Source organism: Schistocerca nitens, chromosome 1, assembly GCF_023898315.1.
Source record: "Schistocerca nitens isolate TAMUIC-IGC-003100 chromosome 1, iqSchNite1.1, whole genome shotgun sequence".
In the NCBI taxonomy this organism is placed as follows: Eukaryota; Metazoa; Arthropoda; class Insecta; order Orthoptera; family Acrididae; genus Schistocerca; species Schistocerca nitens.
Genome location: NC_064614.1, coordinates 548,081,382 through 548,100,603, shown reverse-complemented (window position 1 = coordinate 548,100,603; position 19,222 = coordinate 548,081,382).

The following is a 19,222-nucleotide window of genomic DNA, read 5'->3' as shown; positions in this document are numbered from 1 at the left end:
ATCGAGTGAAGGCAGGTTCGACACTGTGATATTTCGTCGTATGAACCTCACTCGGGGAAGAAACGTCGTTAACATTGGTGCAGACTTAGCGTGTTGGCAATAATTTCGCTGCAGACTATTCGTAACAGATCACTTTTCCGAAAATTGGCGCTTGCAACAGATTATGAATCAAGATGCATTGCAGGAATGTCACTGAACAATTTCAAATAATTTTCTCATTTTTTTTGATTCATTTATCTGACGTACAATTAGCAGACGAATAAGGACAACATCAGATCAATAATAACTGGAAAGCATTCTTGTAGAAATCTTCTACAGATACGGATAAATAAATGAAACACAAAAATAAAAGTAATAATCGGGTTTCGAACGTGGGGCGCAAGATTAAAAACAACCACGACCCTATCCACAATCTGACCATTTCACCTAACTCCGCTGTGCGATGAAAGGCACATAAGCTACCTGGATAATACCTCGAATACTTTGACCGCAGTTTTTTCAGAAACGGTCGAATATCTACGGATAAATCGATCGCTTATTTTGACTCCTCTCCACTGAGTGAAGTTTTTGGGAAATTATGAATCCTGCGGGGCTGTCCATAAATCCGTAAGGGTACGAGGGGCTGGAGAACTCTTCTGAACAGCACGTTGCAAGGCATCCCAGATATGCTCAATAATGTTCATGTCTGGGGAGTTTGGTGGCCACTGGAAGTGTTTAAACTCTGAAGAGTGTTCCTGAAGCCACTCTGTAGCAGTTCTGGACGTGTGGCGTGTCGCATTGTCCTGCTGCAATCGCTCAAGTCCGTACGATTGCACAATGGACATGAATGGATGCAGCATCCTTACGTATGTGTCACCTGTCACAATCATATGTCCCATATCACTCCAACAAGAAAATGGTCTAGGCGCTACAGTCTGGAACGCGCGACCGATACGGTCGCACGTTGGAATCCTGCCTTGGGCATGGATGTGTGTGATGTCCTTAGGTTAGTTAGGTTTCAGTAGTTCTAAGTTATAGGGGACTGATGACCTCTTAAGTCCCATAGTGCTCAGAGCCATTTTGAACCAAGAAAATGGTTTTCTCGTTTTAAGGAGGGTCGTTTTGACATTAGTCACTCTCCACGTTCAGGAAGACCTTCGGGATTTCGTGAAGATCGTTTAAAAGCATTAATACACAATGATCCACGTCAGTGAACTCGAGAACTGGCAAATGTGAGGAACTGTATTCATTCCATCACCGTACGACATTCGCACGCGCCGGGAAAGGTTCAAAAATCGGGTGTATGGGTGCCGCATGCCCTAAGCTAAAATCACAGAAATCAGCGGATGGCCATGACTGCATCTTTGCTTGCTCGTCATCAATTGGCTCGTCAACAATACCTACCATTACTAGCCAGTATCTTTACTGGTGACGGTAAGGAAAAGAAAGGAATGGTTGGGCCCAAGTAAAGCAACAAATCCCGGTACAAACAGCTGTGCACATCCACAAAAGACAATGTTATGCACCTGGCGGAACAGTGACTGTGTAGTGTGCTGCGAATTACTTCCACGATGTGTAATCACTGCTGAGACGTCTTGCAGACGCAATCCAAGGACAACGATCGAGAAGACTGCGGGAAATGATGCTTCTCCACGATAACGCCTGCCCGCATTCTGCTAGACTAACAAAAAGCACTATACAGGAGTTGGGTCGTGAAGTCTTTTCGCACTCCCCTTATTCACCTGATTTTGCGCTCTCAGATTTTCACCTTTTCCGCTCTCTATCGAACAACCTTCACCGGAATTTCCTTTCTGGATGAAAATGCGCCCCGAACGTCGCTCGACGAGTTCTTCACCTCAAAAGCACGTGATTTCTACAGTTGCGGAGTGTCCGCGTGGTTTGAAGCGTCGTGCACGGATTGCACGGCTCCTGCCGCCGGAGTTTCGAGTCCTTCCTCGGGAATGGGTGTGTCTGTTGTTTGTGGCATACGTTACTTTAGCTAGTGTGCAAGTCTAGGGATCGATGACCTCAGCAGTTTGGTCCCTTAGGAATTCACACACATTTGAACATTTTGGCATTGGCAAACTGTTACAAATAGTGAAGGAGAACGTATTATTGATTATTAAAGTCTCTATTATGTGTATTTCTTGTGTTTATTAAACCTATAGAAAAACGCTACGAACTTATGTACCAATCTAATACTTCTTGCTACCATTTAAAACCCTAATTTTATAACTGTCTAATTGCTTCTCTTGCAGTCACACTTCATAATAGGACTTCTTGTACCTACCACTGCAAAATCTTTCAATCATTTTAAGTGCACGTAGCCCAGAAAGCTACGGCAACGTATTCGCCACTAGAACTACCTCTCGGCTAACACTCGTTTTTCTGCAAACTTTTGAACCGGTTTGGGAGCTGACGCTCTATTCAGTCAAATATTTTACTGCAAGCAGCATTGCATTTTATATCACATGTTTAACTTTTACCTTTGCTGACTAGTACTGCATAAACAGCAATGTTCATTCGTATGATCCCCTGATCTTGATTGTGACAGTAACGTGATGAATAAAAATTACTTTAGCCAATACAGGTCGTCCATTCGCAGAAATAACACTGAATTACACGACTGGCCATTAAAATTGCTACACCACGAAGATCACGTGCTACAGACGCGAAATTTAACCGACAGGAAGAAGATGCTGTGATACGCAAATGATTAGCTTTTTAGGGAATTCACACAAGGTTGGCGCCGGTGGCGACACCTACAACGTGCCGACATGAGGAAAGTTTCCAACCGATTTCTCATACACTAACAGCAGCTGACCGACGTTACCTCGTGAAACGTTGTTGTGATGCCTCGTGTAAGGAGGAGAAATGCGTACCATCACGTTTCCGACTTCGATAAAGGTCGGATTGTAGCCTATCGCGATTGCGGTTTATCGTATCGCGACATTGCTGCTCGCGTTGGTCGAGATCCAACGACTGTCAGCAAAATATGGAATCGGTGGGTTCAGGAGGATAATACGGAACGCCGTGCTGGATCCCAACGGCCTCGTATCACTAGCAGTCGAGATGACAGGTATCTTATCCGCATGGCTGTAACGGATCGTGCAGCCACGTCTCGATCGCTGAGTCAACAGATGGGGACGTTTTCAAGACAACAACCATCTGCACGAACAGTTCGACGAAGTTTGCAGCAGCATGGACTATCAGCTCGGAGACCATGGCTGCGGTTACCCTTACGCTGCATCGCAGACCAGAGCGCCTGCGATGGTGTAGTCAGCGACGAACCTGGGTGCACGAATGGCAAAACGTCATTTTTTCGGATGAATCCAGGTTCTGTTTACAGCATCATGATGGTGGCATCCGTGTTTGGCGACATCGCGTTGAACGCACATTGGAAGCGAGTATTTGTCATCGCCATACTGGCATATCACCTGGCGTGATGGTATGGGGTGCCATTGGTTACACGTCTCGATCACCTCTTGTTCGCATTGACAGCAATTTGAACAGTGGACGTTACATTTCAGATGTGTTACGACCCGTGGCTCTACCCTTCATTCGATCCCTGCGAAACGTTACATTTCAGCAGGATAGTGCACGACCGCATGTTGCAGGTCCTGTACGGGCCTTTCTGGATACAGAAAATGTTCGACTGCTGTCCTGGCCAGCACATTCTCGAGATCTCTCACCAACTGAAAACGTCTGGTCAATGGTGGCCGAGCAACTGGCTCGTCACAATACGCCAGTCACTCCTCTTGTTGAACTGTGGTATAGTGTTGAAGCTGCATGGGCAACTGTAACTGTACACGCCATCCAAGCTCTGTTTGACTCAATGCCCAGGCGTATCAAGGCCGTTATTACGGCCAGAGGTGGTTTTCTGGGTACTGATTTCTCAGGATCTATGCACCCAAATTGCGTGAAAATGTAATCACATGTGAGTTCTAGTATAATATATTTGTCCAATGAATACCCGTTTACCGTCTGCATTTCTCCCTGGTGTAGCAATTTTAATGGCCGGTAGTGTATTTGCATTTCTTTGATTAATCCCGTGTGACTACCCGTTTCCTTCTGGCGTCAGAATATGTTATACACTTTGCTCTAATACAAACTTGTGATGTATAAATTTATGGACGTCTTCATGCGCTCGGTTAAGGAGAGCACTCAGTCTTAGCCAGGACGGCCGAGAAGGCTACCTACAATATCGCTGCTTCCTGGAAGACTATCGGCCGTATGGTGCTGCTGCAGCATGATAAGGCCCCTTCATAATTACTGCTCCCCAGGTAACGCCGCCGACGGAGGAAAATACGTAGCAGTCACACATTACAGCGCCTGCGCCTACTGAAACAACATCTTAGTCTTTGGCGGGGATCTTATTATACACTGAGCTGACAAAAGTCATAGCATACCTCCTCATAATGTGTAGCACCTCATTTTGCAGGCGTAGTGCAGCACCTCGACGCGGCATGGGCTCAACAAGTGGCTGGATGTCCCCTGCAGAAATAATGGGCCATGCTGCCTCTGTAGGCGTCCATAATTGCGAAAGTGCTGCCGGTGCAGGATTTTGTGCACGAACTGAACTCTCGATTATGTCCCATAAATGTTCAATGCGATTCATGTCGGGCGATCTGGGTCGCTAGCCATTCTCTTAAATTGAATGAGATTTTCACTCTGCAGCGGAGTGCGCGCTGATGTGAAACTTCCTGGCAGATTAAAACTGTGTGCCGGCCAGAGACTCGAACTCGGGACCTTTGCCTTCCGCGGGCAAGTGCTCTACCATCTGAGCTACCCAAGCACGACTCACGCCCCGTCCTCACAACCTTACTTCCGCCAGTGCCTTGTCTCCAACTTTCCAAAATTCACAGAAGCTCTCCTGCGAAAATCTCATTCTGGAAACATCTCCCAGGCTGTGACTAAGCCATGTCTCTGCAATAACCTTTCTTCCAGGAGTGCTACTTCTGCAAGTATCGCAGTTCGAGTATCGGTCCAGCACACAGTTTTAATCTGCCAGGAAGTTTCATATGAGCGCACACTCCGCTGCAGAGTGAAAATCTCATTCTGGTAACATCCCGCAGGCTGTGGCTAAGCCATGTCTCCGCATATCCTTCCTTCGAGGAGTGCTAGTTCTGCAAGGTTCGCAGGAGAGTTTCTACTGAAGGCACTAACTACTGATAGGCATACTTAGCAAATGAAAGATTTTGATGGCGAACAATGTATTTACCTTAATAATGTTCAAAAGTTATCATATACATATATATATATAGGGTGTTTCAAAAATGACCGGTATATTTGAAACGGCAATAAAAACTAAACGAGCAGCGATAGAAATACACCGTTTGTTGCACTATGCTTGGGACAACAGTACATTTTCTGGCAGACAAACTTTCGAAATTACAGTAGTTACAATTTTCAACAACAGATGGCGCTGCGGTCTGGGAAACTCTATAGTACGATATTTTCCACATATCCACCATGCGTAGCAATAATATGGCGTAGTCTCTGAATGAAATTACCCGAAACCTTTGACAACGTGTCTGGCGGAATGGCTTCACATGCAGATGAGATGTACTGCTTCAGCTGTTCAATTGTTTCTGGATTCTGGCGGTACACCTGGTCTTTCAAGTGTCCCCACAGAAAGAAGTCACAGGGGTTCATGTCTGGCGAATAGGGAGGCCAATCCACGCCGCCTCCTGTATGTTTCGGATAGCCCAAAGCAATCACACGATCATCGAAATATTCATTCAGGAAATTAAAGACGTCGGCCGTGCGATGTGGCCGGGCACCATCTTGCATAAACCACGAGGTGTTCGCAGTGTCGTCTAAGGCAGTTTGTACCGCCACAAATTCACGAAGAATGTCCAGATAGCGTGATGCAGTAATCGTTTCGGATCTGAAAAATGGGCCAATGATTCCTTTGGAAGAAATGGCGGCCCAGACCAGTACTTTTTGAGGATGCAGGGACGATGGGACTGCAACATGGGGCTTTTCGGTTCCCCATATGCGCCAGTTCTGTTTATTGACGAAGCCGTCCAGGTAAAAATAAGCTTCGTCAGTAAACCAAATGCTGCCCACATGCATATCGCCGTCATCAATCCTGTGCACTATATCGTTAGCGAATGTCTCTCGTGCAGCAATGGTAGCGGCGCTGAGGGGTTGCCGCGTTTGAATTTTGTATGGATAGAGGTGTAAACTCTGGCGCATGAGACGATACGTGGACGTTGGCGTCATTTGGACCGCAGCTGCAACACGGCGAACGGAAACCCGAGGCCGCTGTTGGATCACCTGCTGCACTAGAGTCGCGTTGCCCTCTGTGGTTGCCATACGCGGTCGCCCTACCTTTCCAGCACGTTCATCCGTCACGTTCCCAGTCCGTTGAAATTTTTCAAACAGATCCTTTATTGTATCGCTTTTCGGTCCTTTGGTTACATTAAACCTCCATTGAAAACTTCGTCTTGTTGCAACAACACTGTGTTCTAGGCGGTGGAATTCCAACACCAGAAAAATCCTCTGTTCTAAGGAATAAACCATGTTGTCTACAGCACACTTGCACGTTGTGAACAGCACACGCTTACAGCAGAAAGACGACGTATAGAGCCCGCATCTCGTGGTCGTGCGGTAGCGTTCTCGCTTCCCACGCCCGGGTTCCCGGGTTCGATTCCCGGCGGGGTAAGGGATTTTCTCTGCCTCGTGATGGCTGGGTGTTGTGTGCTGTCCTTAGGTTAGTTAGGTTTAAGTAGTTCTAAGTTCTAGGGGACTTATGACCACAGCAGTTGAGTCCCATAGTGCTCAGAGCAGACGCAATCCAAGGACAACGATCGAGAAGACTGCGGGAAATGATGCTTCTCCACGATAACGCCTGCCCGCATTCTGCTAGACTAACAAAAAGCACTATACAGGAGTTGGGTCGTGAAGTCTTTTCGCACTCCCTTTATTCACCTGATTTTGCGCTCTCAGATTTTCACCTTTTCCGCTCTCTATCGAACAACCTTCACCGGAATTTCCTTTCTGGATGAAAATGCGCCCCGAACGTCGCTCGACGAGTTCTTCACCTCAAAAGCACGTGCTTTCTACAGTTGCGGAGTCGATAAGTTAGCCGCGCGGAGTGTCCGCGTGGTTTGAAGCGTCGTGCACGGATTGCACGGCTCCTGCCGCCGGAGTTTCGAGTCCTTCCTCGGGAATGGGTGTGTCTGTTGTTTGTGGCATACGTTACTTTAACTAGTGTGAAAGTCTAGGGATCGATGACCTCAGCAGTTTGGTCCCTTAGGAATTCACACACATTTGAACATTTTGGCATTGGCAAACTGTTACAAATAGTGAAGGAGAACGTATTATTGATTATTAAAGTCTCTATTATGAGTATTTCTTGTGTTTATTAAACCTATAGAAAAATGCTACGAACTTATGTACCAATCTAATACTTCTTGCTACCATTTGAAACCCTAATTTAATAACTGTCTAATTGCTTCTCTTGCAGTCACACTTCATAATAGGACTTCTTGTACCTACCACTGCAAAATCTTTCAATCATTTTAAGTGCACGTAGCCCAGAAAGCTACGGCAACGTATTCGCCACTAGAACTACCTCTCGGCTAACACTCGTTTTTCTGCAAACTTTTGAACCGGTTTGGGAGCTGACGCTCTATTCAGTCAAATATTTTACTGCAAGCAGCATTGCATTTTATATCACATGTTTAACTTTTACCTTTGCTGACTAGTACTGCATAAACAGCAATGTTCATTCGTATGATCCCCTGATCTTGATTGTGACAGTAACGTGATGAATAAAAATTACTTTAGCCAATACAGGTCGTCCATTCGCAGAAATAACACTGAATTACACGACTGGCCATTAAAATTGCTACACCACGAAGATCACGTGCTACAGACGCGAAATTTAACCGACAGGAAGAAGATGCTGTGATACGCAAATGATTAGCTTTTCAGGGAATTCACACAAGGTTGGCGCCGGTGGCGACACCTACAACGTGCCGACATGAGGAAAGTTTCCAACCGATTTCTCATACACTAACAGCAGCTGACCGACGTTACCTCGTGAAACGTTGTTGTGATGCCTCGTGTAAGGAGGAGAAATGCGTACCATCACGTTTCCGACTTCGATAAAGGTCGGATTGTAGCCTATCGCGATTGCGGTTTATCGTATCGCGACATTGCTGCTCGCGTTGGTCGAGATCCAACGACTGTCAGCAAAATATGGAATCGGTGGGTTCAGGAGGGTAATACGGAACGCCGTGCTGGATCCCAACGGCCTCGTATCACTAGCAGTCGAGATGACAGGTATCTTATCCGCATGGCTGTAACGGATCGTGCAGCCACGTCTCGATCGCTGAGTCAACAGATGGGGACGTTTTCAAGACAACAACCATCTGCACGAACAGTTCGACGAAGTTTGCAGCAGCATGGACTATCAGCTCGGAGACCATGGCTGCGGTTACCCTTACGCTGCATCACAGACCAGAGCGCCTGCGATGGTGTAGTCAGCGACGAACCTGGGTGCACGAATGGCAAAACGTCATTTTGTCGGATGAATCCAGGTTCTGTTTACAGCATCATGATGGTGGCATCCGTGTTTGGCGACATCGCGTTGAACGCACATTGGAAGCGAGTATTCGTCATCGCCATACTGGCATATCACCTGGCGTGATGGTATGGGGTGCCATTGGTTACACGTCTCGATCACCTCTTGTTCGCATTGACAGCAATTTGAACAGTGGACGTTACATTTCAGATGTGTTACGACCCGTGGCTCTACCCTTCATTCGATCCCTGCGAAACGTTACATTTCAGCAGGATAGTGCACGACCGCATGTTGCAGGTCCTGTACGGGCCTTTCTGGATACAGAAAATGTTCGACTGCTGTCCTGGCCAGCACATTCTCGAGATCTCTCACCAACTGAAAACGTCTGGTCAATGGTGGCCGAGCAACTGGCTCGTCACAATACGCCAGTCACTCCTCTTGTTGAACTGTGGTATAGTGTTGAAGCTGCATGGGCAACTGTAACTGTACACGCCATCCAAGCTCTGTTTGACTCAATGCCCAGGCGTATCAAGGCCGTTATTACGGCCAGAGGTGGTTTTCTGGGTACTGATTTCTCAGGATCTATGCACCCAAATTGCGTGAAAATGTAATCACATGTGAGTTCTAGTATAATATATTTGTCCAATGAATACCCGTTTACCGTCTGCATTTCTTCCTGGTGTAGCAATTTTAATGGCCGGTAGTGTATTTGCATTTCTTTGATTAATCCCGTGTGACTACCCGTTTCCTTCTGGCGTCAGAATATGTTATACACTTTGCTCTAATACAAACTTGTGATGTATAAATTTATGGACGTCTTCATGCGCTCGGTTAAGGAGAGCACTCAGTCTTAGCCAGGACGGCCGAGAAGGCTACCTACAATATCGCTGCTTCCTGGAAGACTATCGGCCGTATGGTGCTGCTGCAGCATGATAAGGCCCCTTCATAATTACTGCTCCCCAGGTAACGCCGCCGACGGAGGAAAATACGTAGCAGTCACACATTACAGCGCCTGCGCCTACTGAAACAACATCTTAGTCTTTGGCGGGGATCTTATTATACACTGAGCTGACAAAAGTCATAGCATACCTCCTCATAATGTGTAGCACCTCATTTTGCAGGCGTAGTGCAGCACCTCGACGCGGCATGGGCTCAACAAGTGGCTGGATGTCCCCTGCAGAAATAATGGGCCATGCTGCCTCTGTAGGCGTCCATAATTGCGAAAGTGCTGCCGGTGCAGGATTTTGTGCACGAACTGAACTCTCGATTATGTCCCATAAATGTTCAATGCGATTCATGTCGGGCGATCTGGGTCGCTAGCCATTCTCTTAAATTGAATGAGATTTTCACTCTGCAGCGGAGTGCGCGCTGATGTGAAACTTCCTGGCAGATTAAAACTGTGTGCCGGCCAGAGACTCGAACTCGGGACCTTTGCCTTCCGCGGGCAAGTGCTCTACCATCTGAGCTACCCAAGCACGACTCACGCCCCGTCCTCACAACCTTACTTCCGCCAGTGCCTTGTCTCCAACTTTCCAAAATTCACAGAAGCTCTCCTGCGAAAATCTCATTCTGGAAACATCTCCCAGGCTGTGACTAAGCCATGTCTCTGCAATAACCTTTCTTCCAGGAGTGCTACTTCTGCAAGTATCGCAGTTCGAGTATCGGTCCAGCACACAGTTTTAATCTGCCAGGAAGTTTCATATGAGCGCACACTCCGCTGCAGAGTGAAAATCTCATTCTGGTAACATCCCGCAGGCTGTGGCTAAGCCATGTCTCCGCATATCCTTCCTTCGAGGAGTGCTAGTTCTGCAAGGTTCGCAGGAGAGTTTCTACTGAAGGCACTAACTACTGATAGGCATACTTAGCAAATGAAAGATTTTGATGGCGAACAATGTATTTACCTTAATAATGTTCAAAAGTTATCATATACATATATATATATATAGGGTGTTTCAAAAATGACCGGTATATTTGAAACGGCAATAAAAACTAAACGAGCAGCGATAGAAATACACCGTTTGTTGCACTATGCTTGGGACAACAGTACATTTTCTGGCAGACAAACTTTCGAAATTACAGTAGTTACAATTTTCAACAACAGATGGCGCTGCGGTCTGGGAAACTCTATAGTACGATATTTTCCACATATCCACCATGCGTAGCAATAATATGGCGTAGTCTCTGAATGAAATTACCCGAAACCTTTGACAACGTGTCTGGCGGAATGGCTTCACATGCAGATGAGATGTACTGCTTCAGCTGTTCAATTGTTTCTGGATTCTGGCGGTACACCTGGTCTTTCAAGTGTCCCCACAGAAAGAAGTCACAGGGGTTCATGTCTGGCGAATAGGGAGGCCAATCCACGCCGCCTCCTGTATGTTTCGGATAGCCCAAAGCAATCACACGATCATCGAAATATTCATTCAGGAAATTAAAGACGTCGGCCGTGCGATGTGGCCGGGCACCATCTTGCATAAACCACGAGGTGTTCGCAGTGTCGTCTAAGGCAGTTTGTACCGCCACAAATTCACGAAGAATGTCCAGATAGCGTGATGCAGTAATCGTTTCGGATCTGAAAAATGGGCCAATGATTCCTTTGGAAGAAATGGCGGCCCAGACCAGTACTTTTTGAGGATGCAGGGACGATGGGACTGCAACATGGGGCTTTTCGGTTCCCCATATGCGCCAGTTCTGTTTATTGACGAAGCCGTCCAGGTAAAAATAAGCTTCGTCAGTAAACCAAATGCTGCCCACATGCATATCGCCGTCATCAATCCTGTGCACTATATCGTTAGCGAATGTCTCTCGTGCAGCAATGGTAGCGGCGCTGAGGGGTTGCCGCGTTTGAATTTTGTATGGATAGAGGTGTAAACTCTGGCGCATGAGACGATACGTGGACGTTGGCGTCATTTGGACCGCAGCTGCAACACGGCGAACGGAAACCCGAGGCCGCTGTTGGATCACCTGCTGCACTAGAGTCGCGTTGCCCTCTGTGGTTGCCATACGCGGTCGCCCTACCTTTCCAGCACGTTCATCCGTCACGTTCCCAGTCCGTTGAAATTTTTCAAACAGATCCTTTATTGTATCGCTTTTCGGTCCTTTGGTTACATTAAACCTCCATTGAAAACTTCGTCTTGTTGCAACAACACTGTGTTCTAGGCGGTGGAATTCCAACACCAGAAAAATCCTCTGTTCTAAGGAATAAACCATGTTGTCTACAGCACACTTGCACGTTGTGAACAGCACACGCTTACAGCAGAAAGACGACGTATAGAGCCCGCATCTCGTGGTCGTGCGGTAGCGTTCTCGCTTCCCACGCCCGGGTTCCCGGGTTCGATTCCCGGCGGGGTAAGGGATTTTCTCTGCCTCGTGATGGCTGGGTGTTGTGTGCTGTCCTTAGGTTAGTTAGGTTTAAGTAGTTCTAAGTTCTAGGGGACTTATGACCACAGCAGTTGAGTCCCATAGTGCTCAGAGCCATTTGAACCATTTGAACGACGTACAGAATGGCGCACCCACAGACTGCGTTGTCTTCTATATCTTTCACATCACTTGCAGCGCCATCTGTTGTTGAAAATTGTAACTACTGTAATTTCGAAAGTTTGTCTGCCTGAAAATGTACTGTTGTCCCAAGCATATTGCAACAAACGGTGTATTTCTATCGCTGCTCGTTTAGTTTTTATTGCCGTTTCAAATATACCGATCATTTTTGAAACACCCTATATATATATATATATATATATATATATATATATATATATATATATATATATCAGTTCATAATATCCAGTATTACAAATTTACTCTTTCTGATGGGCACACGTCCAGAATGAGATTTTCACTCTGCAGCGGAGTTTGACACACGTCCAGATCGTCCGCTCTCAAAATTCTGCCATCTCTCTCCCCACATCCACCACTGCTGGCGACTCACCTCCAACTACGCAACGCTACGCGCTGTTCACATCCAGTTGCCCAACATTACAATAGCGAATATTCCAACAATGCCAAACAGCCACAGACTGCACACAGCACAGCCAGTGATTTTCATAAAGAGCGCTACGTGGCCTTAACAATACCAAAACCTAAACAGCCTACTTACACCCGTAGTGAAAGATAATGCCTGAAATTTGTGTTCTCAGAACACTCTTGACATTGCGGATCTCGGAACATCGAATTCCGTAACGATTTTCGAAATGGACTATCAAATGGCTCTAAGCACTATGGGACTTAACATCTGAGGTCATCAGTCCCCTAGAACTTAGAACTACACGACTGGCCATTAAAATAGCTACACCAAGAAGAAATGCAGATGATAAACGGGTATTCATTGGACAAACATATTATACTAGAACTGACATGTGACTACATTTTCACGCAATTGGGAGCATAGATCCTGAGAAATCAGTACCCAGAACAACCACCTCTGGCCGTAATAACGGCCTTGATACGCCTGGGCATTGAGTCAAACAGAGTTTGGATGGCATGTATAGGTACAGCTGCCCATGTAGGTTCAACACGATACCACAGTTCATCAAGAATAGTGACTGGCGTATTGTGACGAGCCAGTTGCTCGGCCACCATTGACCAGACGTTTTCAGTTGGTGAGAGGTCTGGAGAATGTGCTGGCCAGGGCAGCAGTCGAACATTTTCTGTATCCAGAAAGGCCCGTACAGGACCTGCAACATGCGGTCGTACATTATCCTGCTGAAATGTAGGTTTCGCAGGGATCGAATGAAGGGTGGAGCCACGGGTCGTAACACATCTGAAATGTAACGTCCACTGTTCAAAGTGCCGTCCATGCGAACAAGAGGTGATCGAGACGTGTAACCAATGGCACTCCATACCATCACGCCAGGTGACACGCCAATATGGCGATGACGAATACACGCTTCCAATTTGCGTTCACCGCGATGTCGCCAAACACGGATGCCACCATCATGATGCTGTAAACAGAACCTGGATTTATCCGACAAAATGACGTTTTGCCATTCGTGCACCCAGGTTTGTCGTTGAGTACACCATCGCAGGAGCTCCTGTCCGTGATGCAGCGTCAAGGGTAACCGCAGCCATGGTCTCCGGGCTGATAGTCCATGCTGCTGCAAACTTCGTCGAACTGTTCATGCAGATGGTTGTTGTCTTGCAAACGTCCCCGTCTGTTGACTCAGGGATCGAGACGTGGCTGCACGATCCGTTACAGCCATGCGGATAAGATGCCTGTCATCCCGACTGCTAGTGATACGAGGCCGTTGGGATCCAGCTCGGCGTTCTGTATTACCCTCCTTAACCCACCAATTCCATATTCTGCTAACAGTCATTGGATCTTGACCATCGGGAGCAGCAATGTCGCGATACGACAAACCGCAATCGCGATAGGATACAATCCGACCTTTATCAAAGTCGGAAACGTGATGGTACCCATTTCTTCTCCTTACACGAGGCATCACATTTCACCAGGCAACGCCGGTCAACTGTTGTTTGTGTATGAGAAATCGTATGGAAACGTTCCTCATGTCAGCACGTTGTAGGTGTTGCTACCGGCGCCAACCTTGTGTGAATACTCTGAAAAGCTAATCATTTGCGTATCACAGCATCTTCTTCCTGTCGGTTAAATTTCGCGTCTGTAGCACGTCATCTTCGTGGGTAGCAATTTTAATGGCCAATAGTGTACTTAAACCTAACTAACCTAAGGTCATCACACATATCCATGCCCGAGGCAGGATTCGAACCTGCGACTGTAGCAGTCGCGCGGTTCCAGACTGATTCGCATAGAACCGCTCGGCTAAGTTTTAGGGGACTGATGACCACAGCAGTTGAGTCCCATAGTGCTCAGAGCCATTTGAACCATTTTTCTGCAGCACTACATCTGAAATGCTTCGATTCTCTTCTGTTCCGGTTTTCCCACAGTCCATGTTTCACTACCGTACAATGCTGTATTCCAGACGTACATTCTCAGAAATTTCTTCCTCAAATTAAGGCCGATATTTGACATTAGTAGACTTTCTTGGCCAGGAATGCCCTTTTTGCCATTGCTAGTCTGCTTTTCTTGTCCTCCTTGCTCCACCCGTCATTGTTTATTCTACTGCCTAGGTAGCAGAATTCCTTAACTTGATCTACTTCTTGTTCATCAATCCTAATGTTAAGTTTCTCGCTGTTCCCACTTCTATTACTTCTCATTACCTTCGTCTTTCTTCGATGTACTCTCAGTCCATACTCTGTACTCATTAGACTGTTTATTCCGTTCAGCAGATCATGTAATTCTTCTTCACTTTCACTCAAGATAGTAATGTCATCAGTGAATCGTACCATTGATATCCTTTCACCTTGAATTTGAATTCCACTGCTGAACCTTTATTTTACTCCCATCATTGCTTCCTCGATGTACAGATTGAAGAGTAGGGGCGAAAGGCTACATCCTTGTCTTACACCCTTTTTAATACGAGCACTTCGTTTCTGATCGTCCACTCTTATTATTCCCTCTTAGCTGTTGTACAAATTTATAGGACCCGGCTCTCCTTATAGCTTAACCCTGCTTTTTTCAGAATTTCGAACATCTTGCACCATTTTATATTGTCGAACGCTTTTTCCAAGTCTACAAATCCTACGAACGTGTCTTGATTTTTCTTTAGCCTGCTTCTATTATTAACCGCAACGTCAGAATTGCCTCTATCGTGCCTTTACCTTTCCTAGAGCCGAACTAATCGTCATCTAGCGCATTCTCAATTTTCTTTTCCATTCTTCTGTATATTATTCTTGTAAGCAAATTGGAATGCTTGAGCTGTTAAGCTGATTGTGCGATAATTCTTGCACTTGTCAGCTCTTGCCGTCTTCGGAACTGTGTGGATGATGCTTATCCGAAAGTCAGTTGGTATGTCGCCAGACTCATACATTCTGCACACCAACGTGAATAGTCCTTTTGTTGCCACTTCCCCCAATGATTTTAGAAATTCTGATGGAATGTTATCTATCCCTTCTACCTTATTTGATCTTCTCCAAAGCTCTTTTAAATTCTGATTCTAATACTGGATCCCCTATCTCTTCTAAATCGACTCCTGTTTCTTCTTCTATCACATCAGACAAATCTTCCCCCACATTGAGGCTTTCAATGTATTCTTTCCACCGATCCGCTCTCTCCTCTGCATTTAACAGTGGAATTCTCGTTGCACTCTTAATGTTATCATTCTTGCTTTTATTGTCACCGAACTTTGTTTTGACTTTCCTGTATGCTGAGTCTGTCCTTCCGACAATAATTTCTTTCTCGATATCTTCACATTCTTCCTTCAGCCATTTCGTCTTAGCTTCCCTGCACTTCCTATTTATTTTATTCCACAGTGACTTGTATTTCCGTATTCCTGAGCTTCCCGGAACGTTTTTGTACTTCCTCCTATCATCGACCAATTGAAGTATTTCTTCTGTTACCCATGGTTTCTTCGCAGTTACCTTCTTTGTACCTATGTTTTCCTTCCCAACTTCTGTGATGGCACTTTTTAGAGATATCCATTACTCTTCAACTGTACTCCCTACTGAGCTATTCCTTATTGCTGTATCTATAGCCTTAGAGAACTTCAACCGTATCTCGTCATTCCGCGATACTTCCGTATCCCACTTCTTTGCGTATTGATTCTTCCTGATTCATGTCTTGAATTTCAGCCTACTCTTCATCACTACTGTATTGTGATCTATGTCTATATCTGCTCCTGGGTATGCCTTACAATACAAAATTTGATTTCGGAATCTATATCTCACCATGATGTAATCCAACTGAAATCTTCCCGTATCACCCGGCCTTTTCCAAGTATACCTCCTCCTCTTGTGATTCTTGAAAAGAGTATTCGCTATTACTAGCTGAAACTTGTTACAGAATTCAATTAGTGTTGCTCCTCTCTCATTCCTTGTCCCAAGCCCATATTCTCCTGTAACCTTTTCTTCTACTCCTTCCCCTACTACTGCATTCCAGTCGCCCATGACTATTAATTTTCATACCCCTTTACATACTGTATTACCCTTTTAATATCCTCATACACTTTCTCTGTCTCTTCATCTACACCTTTCGACATCGACATGTATATCTGAACTATCGTTGTCGGGTTTGGTTTGCTGTCGATTCTGGTAAGAACAACCCTGCCACTGAACTGTTCACAGAAACACACTCTCTGCCCTACCTTCCCATTCATAACGAATCCTACTCCAGTTATACAATTTTCTGCTACTGTTGATATTGTCCAATACTCATTTGACCAGAATCCTTGTCTTCTTTCCACTTTACTTTACTGACCCCTACTATATATATAGACTCGGCCTTTGCATTTCCGCCGGCCGGGATGGCAGATCGGTTCTAGTCGCTACAGTCTGGAACTGCGCTACCGCTACGGTCGCAGGTTCGAATCCTGCCTCGGGCATGGATGTGTGTGATGTCCTTAGGTTAGTTAGGTTTAAATAGTTCTAGGTTCTAGGGGACTGATGACCTCAGAAGTCAAGTCCCATAGTGCTCAGAGCCATTTGAACCATTTTTTTGCATTTCCTTTTTCAGATTTTCTAGTTTCTCTACCACGTTCAAGCTTTTGACATTCCACGCCCCAACTCGTAAAACGTTATCCTTCCGTTGATTATTCAATCTTTTTCTCATGGTAACCCCCGCCCCCCCCCCTCCTTGGCAGTCCCCTCCCTGAGATCCGAATGGGGGACTATTCCGGAATCTTTTGCCAATGGAGAGATCGTCATGACACTTCATCAATTACAGTCCACATGTCCTGTGGATACACGTTACGTTTCTTTAATGCAGTGGTTTCCATTGGCTTCTGCATCCTCATGCCGTTGATCATTGCTAATTCTTCCGCCTTTAGGGGCAGTTTCCCACTCCTAAGACAGGAGAGTGCCATGAACCTCTGTCCGCTCCTCCGCCCTCTTTGACAAGGCCATTGGCAGATTGTGGGTAACTTCTTATACCGGAAGTCTTCGGCCGCCAATGCTGGTTATTAATCAAAATTTAGGCAGCGGCGGGATTCGAAACCGGGACCTAGGACGATTTTGAAGCAAAGACCACGGGTGCTGCTTACAGACAATTTAAACTAACTTAAACTAACGTGTGGTAAGAACAACACACGCCCATGCCCGAGGGAGGACTTGAACCTCCGGCGGGAAGGGCCGCGCAGTCCGTGCATGGCCTAAAACCGCGCGGCCACTCCGCGCGCGGATATGTGCATGTCGTTATCGCAGGACTTCCGTCAGCTCAGGGTCGTCTTTATTAGGCCCTACTTCCTCATGATATACTAGCTGTGACTATAAGCAAGCGTTGCTCTTCGTGCATCGCCTTAGTGCTTGCCACTGACGTAGTATTACTGATCTGTCAATTGAGTGAGCAAAGTGGCACAGTGGTTTGGTAAGACACTGTCGACTCGCAGCCTGCAGTCATCCAGACGTAGCTTCTCTGCGGTCTTCTTCTTCCTCTTCTTCACTTTAAGGATTACGCCTGTTGCCTGTTTCGGTCTCAGTCTATCCATCTCTTCCGTGGTCTTCCGTGATCTCGTGTTCCTTGCGGTTTTTGGTTAAACTTGTTTTTTTCAGAGGCGGTTTGTTAGTGTAGTGTCGGCAGACTTGCCAACACTACGCACACTAATTGAAAGATGCGAACAAGATGCACGCGCTAACTCACGACGGATGGAGTGAGGTCTGAAACAAGAGACTTAATGAATGTGATAAAGAAAATACGTATCTTTGGAATATACTTAACTTTTAATACATTCTTGTATACATCGTTCTTGATGAGACATCTGGAGATTGTGGCGATACAAGTGACTCTTTATATACAAGCTATTTAAGGCTAATGGCGCCTTGCTAAGTCGTAGCCATTAACTTAGCTGAAGGCTATTCTAACTGTCTCTCGGCAAATGAGAGAAATGGCTTCGTCCGTATAGTCGCTAGCAACGTCGTCGTACAACTGGGGCGAGTTCTCGTACGTCTCTCGAGACCTGCCGTGTGGTGGCGCTCGGTCTGCGATCACACAGTGGCGACACGCGGGTCCGACATGTACTAATGGACCGCGGCCGATTTAAGCTACCACCTAGCAAGTGTGGTGTCTGGCAGTGACACCACATTCCTCCCCCGCAAATCGGCGAACGGTCGTGTTATAAGGCTACCGCCCGCCGTGGGGAGGACCCCATGTTGACGTATGCGATGAGGTGGGGAGCCTAACAACAGGCGAGGCTGTGCCACCCGCACCCGGCCATTCGGTCCGAGGGGAGCTAGGAAACGCCTGAAAACCTAGTCCAGGGTGCACGTCAACATGCGGCGTATGCGCCCGTAGAGAGACAGGAGGGGCCGAAGGGTCGACCTCCAGGTGGTCGGGGCACCCGACGGGCGAAGACGACATCTGGTCCGGAGCGGGCAAGAGTTCCATGGTGGAGGACAGCCGGTCACGGGAAGCGAGCGGCGGCGCGTGACCCAGGGAGGCGCCAGGCGGTTGCAGCGACGCGTCCACTGCGGGCGGCGCCGGCGGGAGAACAGGCGGCGGCGGCGGCGCGTCGCCATGAGGCAAAATGGAAGGCAGCGTCGGTAACACCTGGGGATTAGGCGAGCCAGTAGATGGGTCCCCAGGGCGCTGACCGGATGGCACCGTCGCTGAAAGCAGACGGGGAGCGGCAGAACCCAGGCGACGACAGAGGCGCAGCAGATTGAGATGCCGACGCACCTCACCAGAGGCCCCCAAAACCAAAT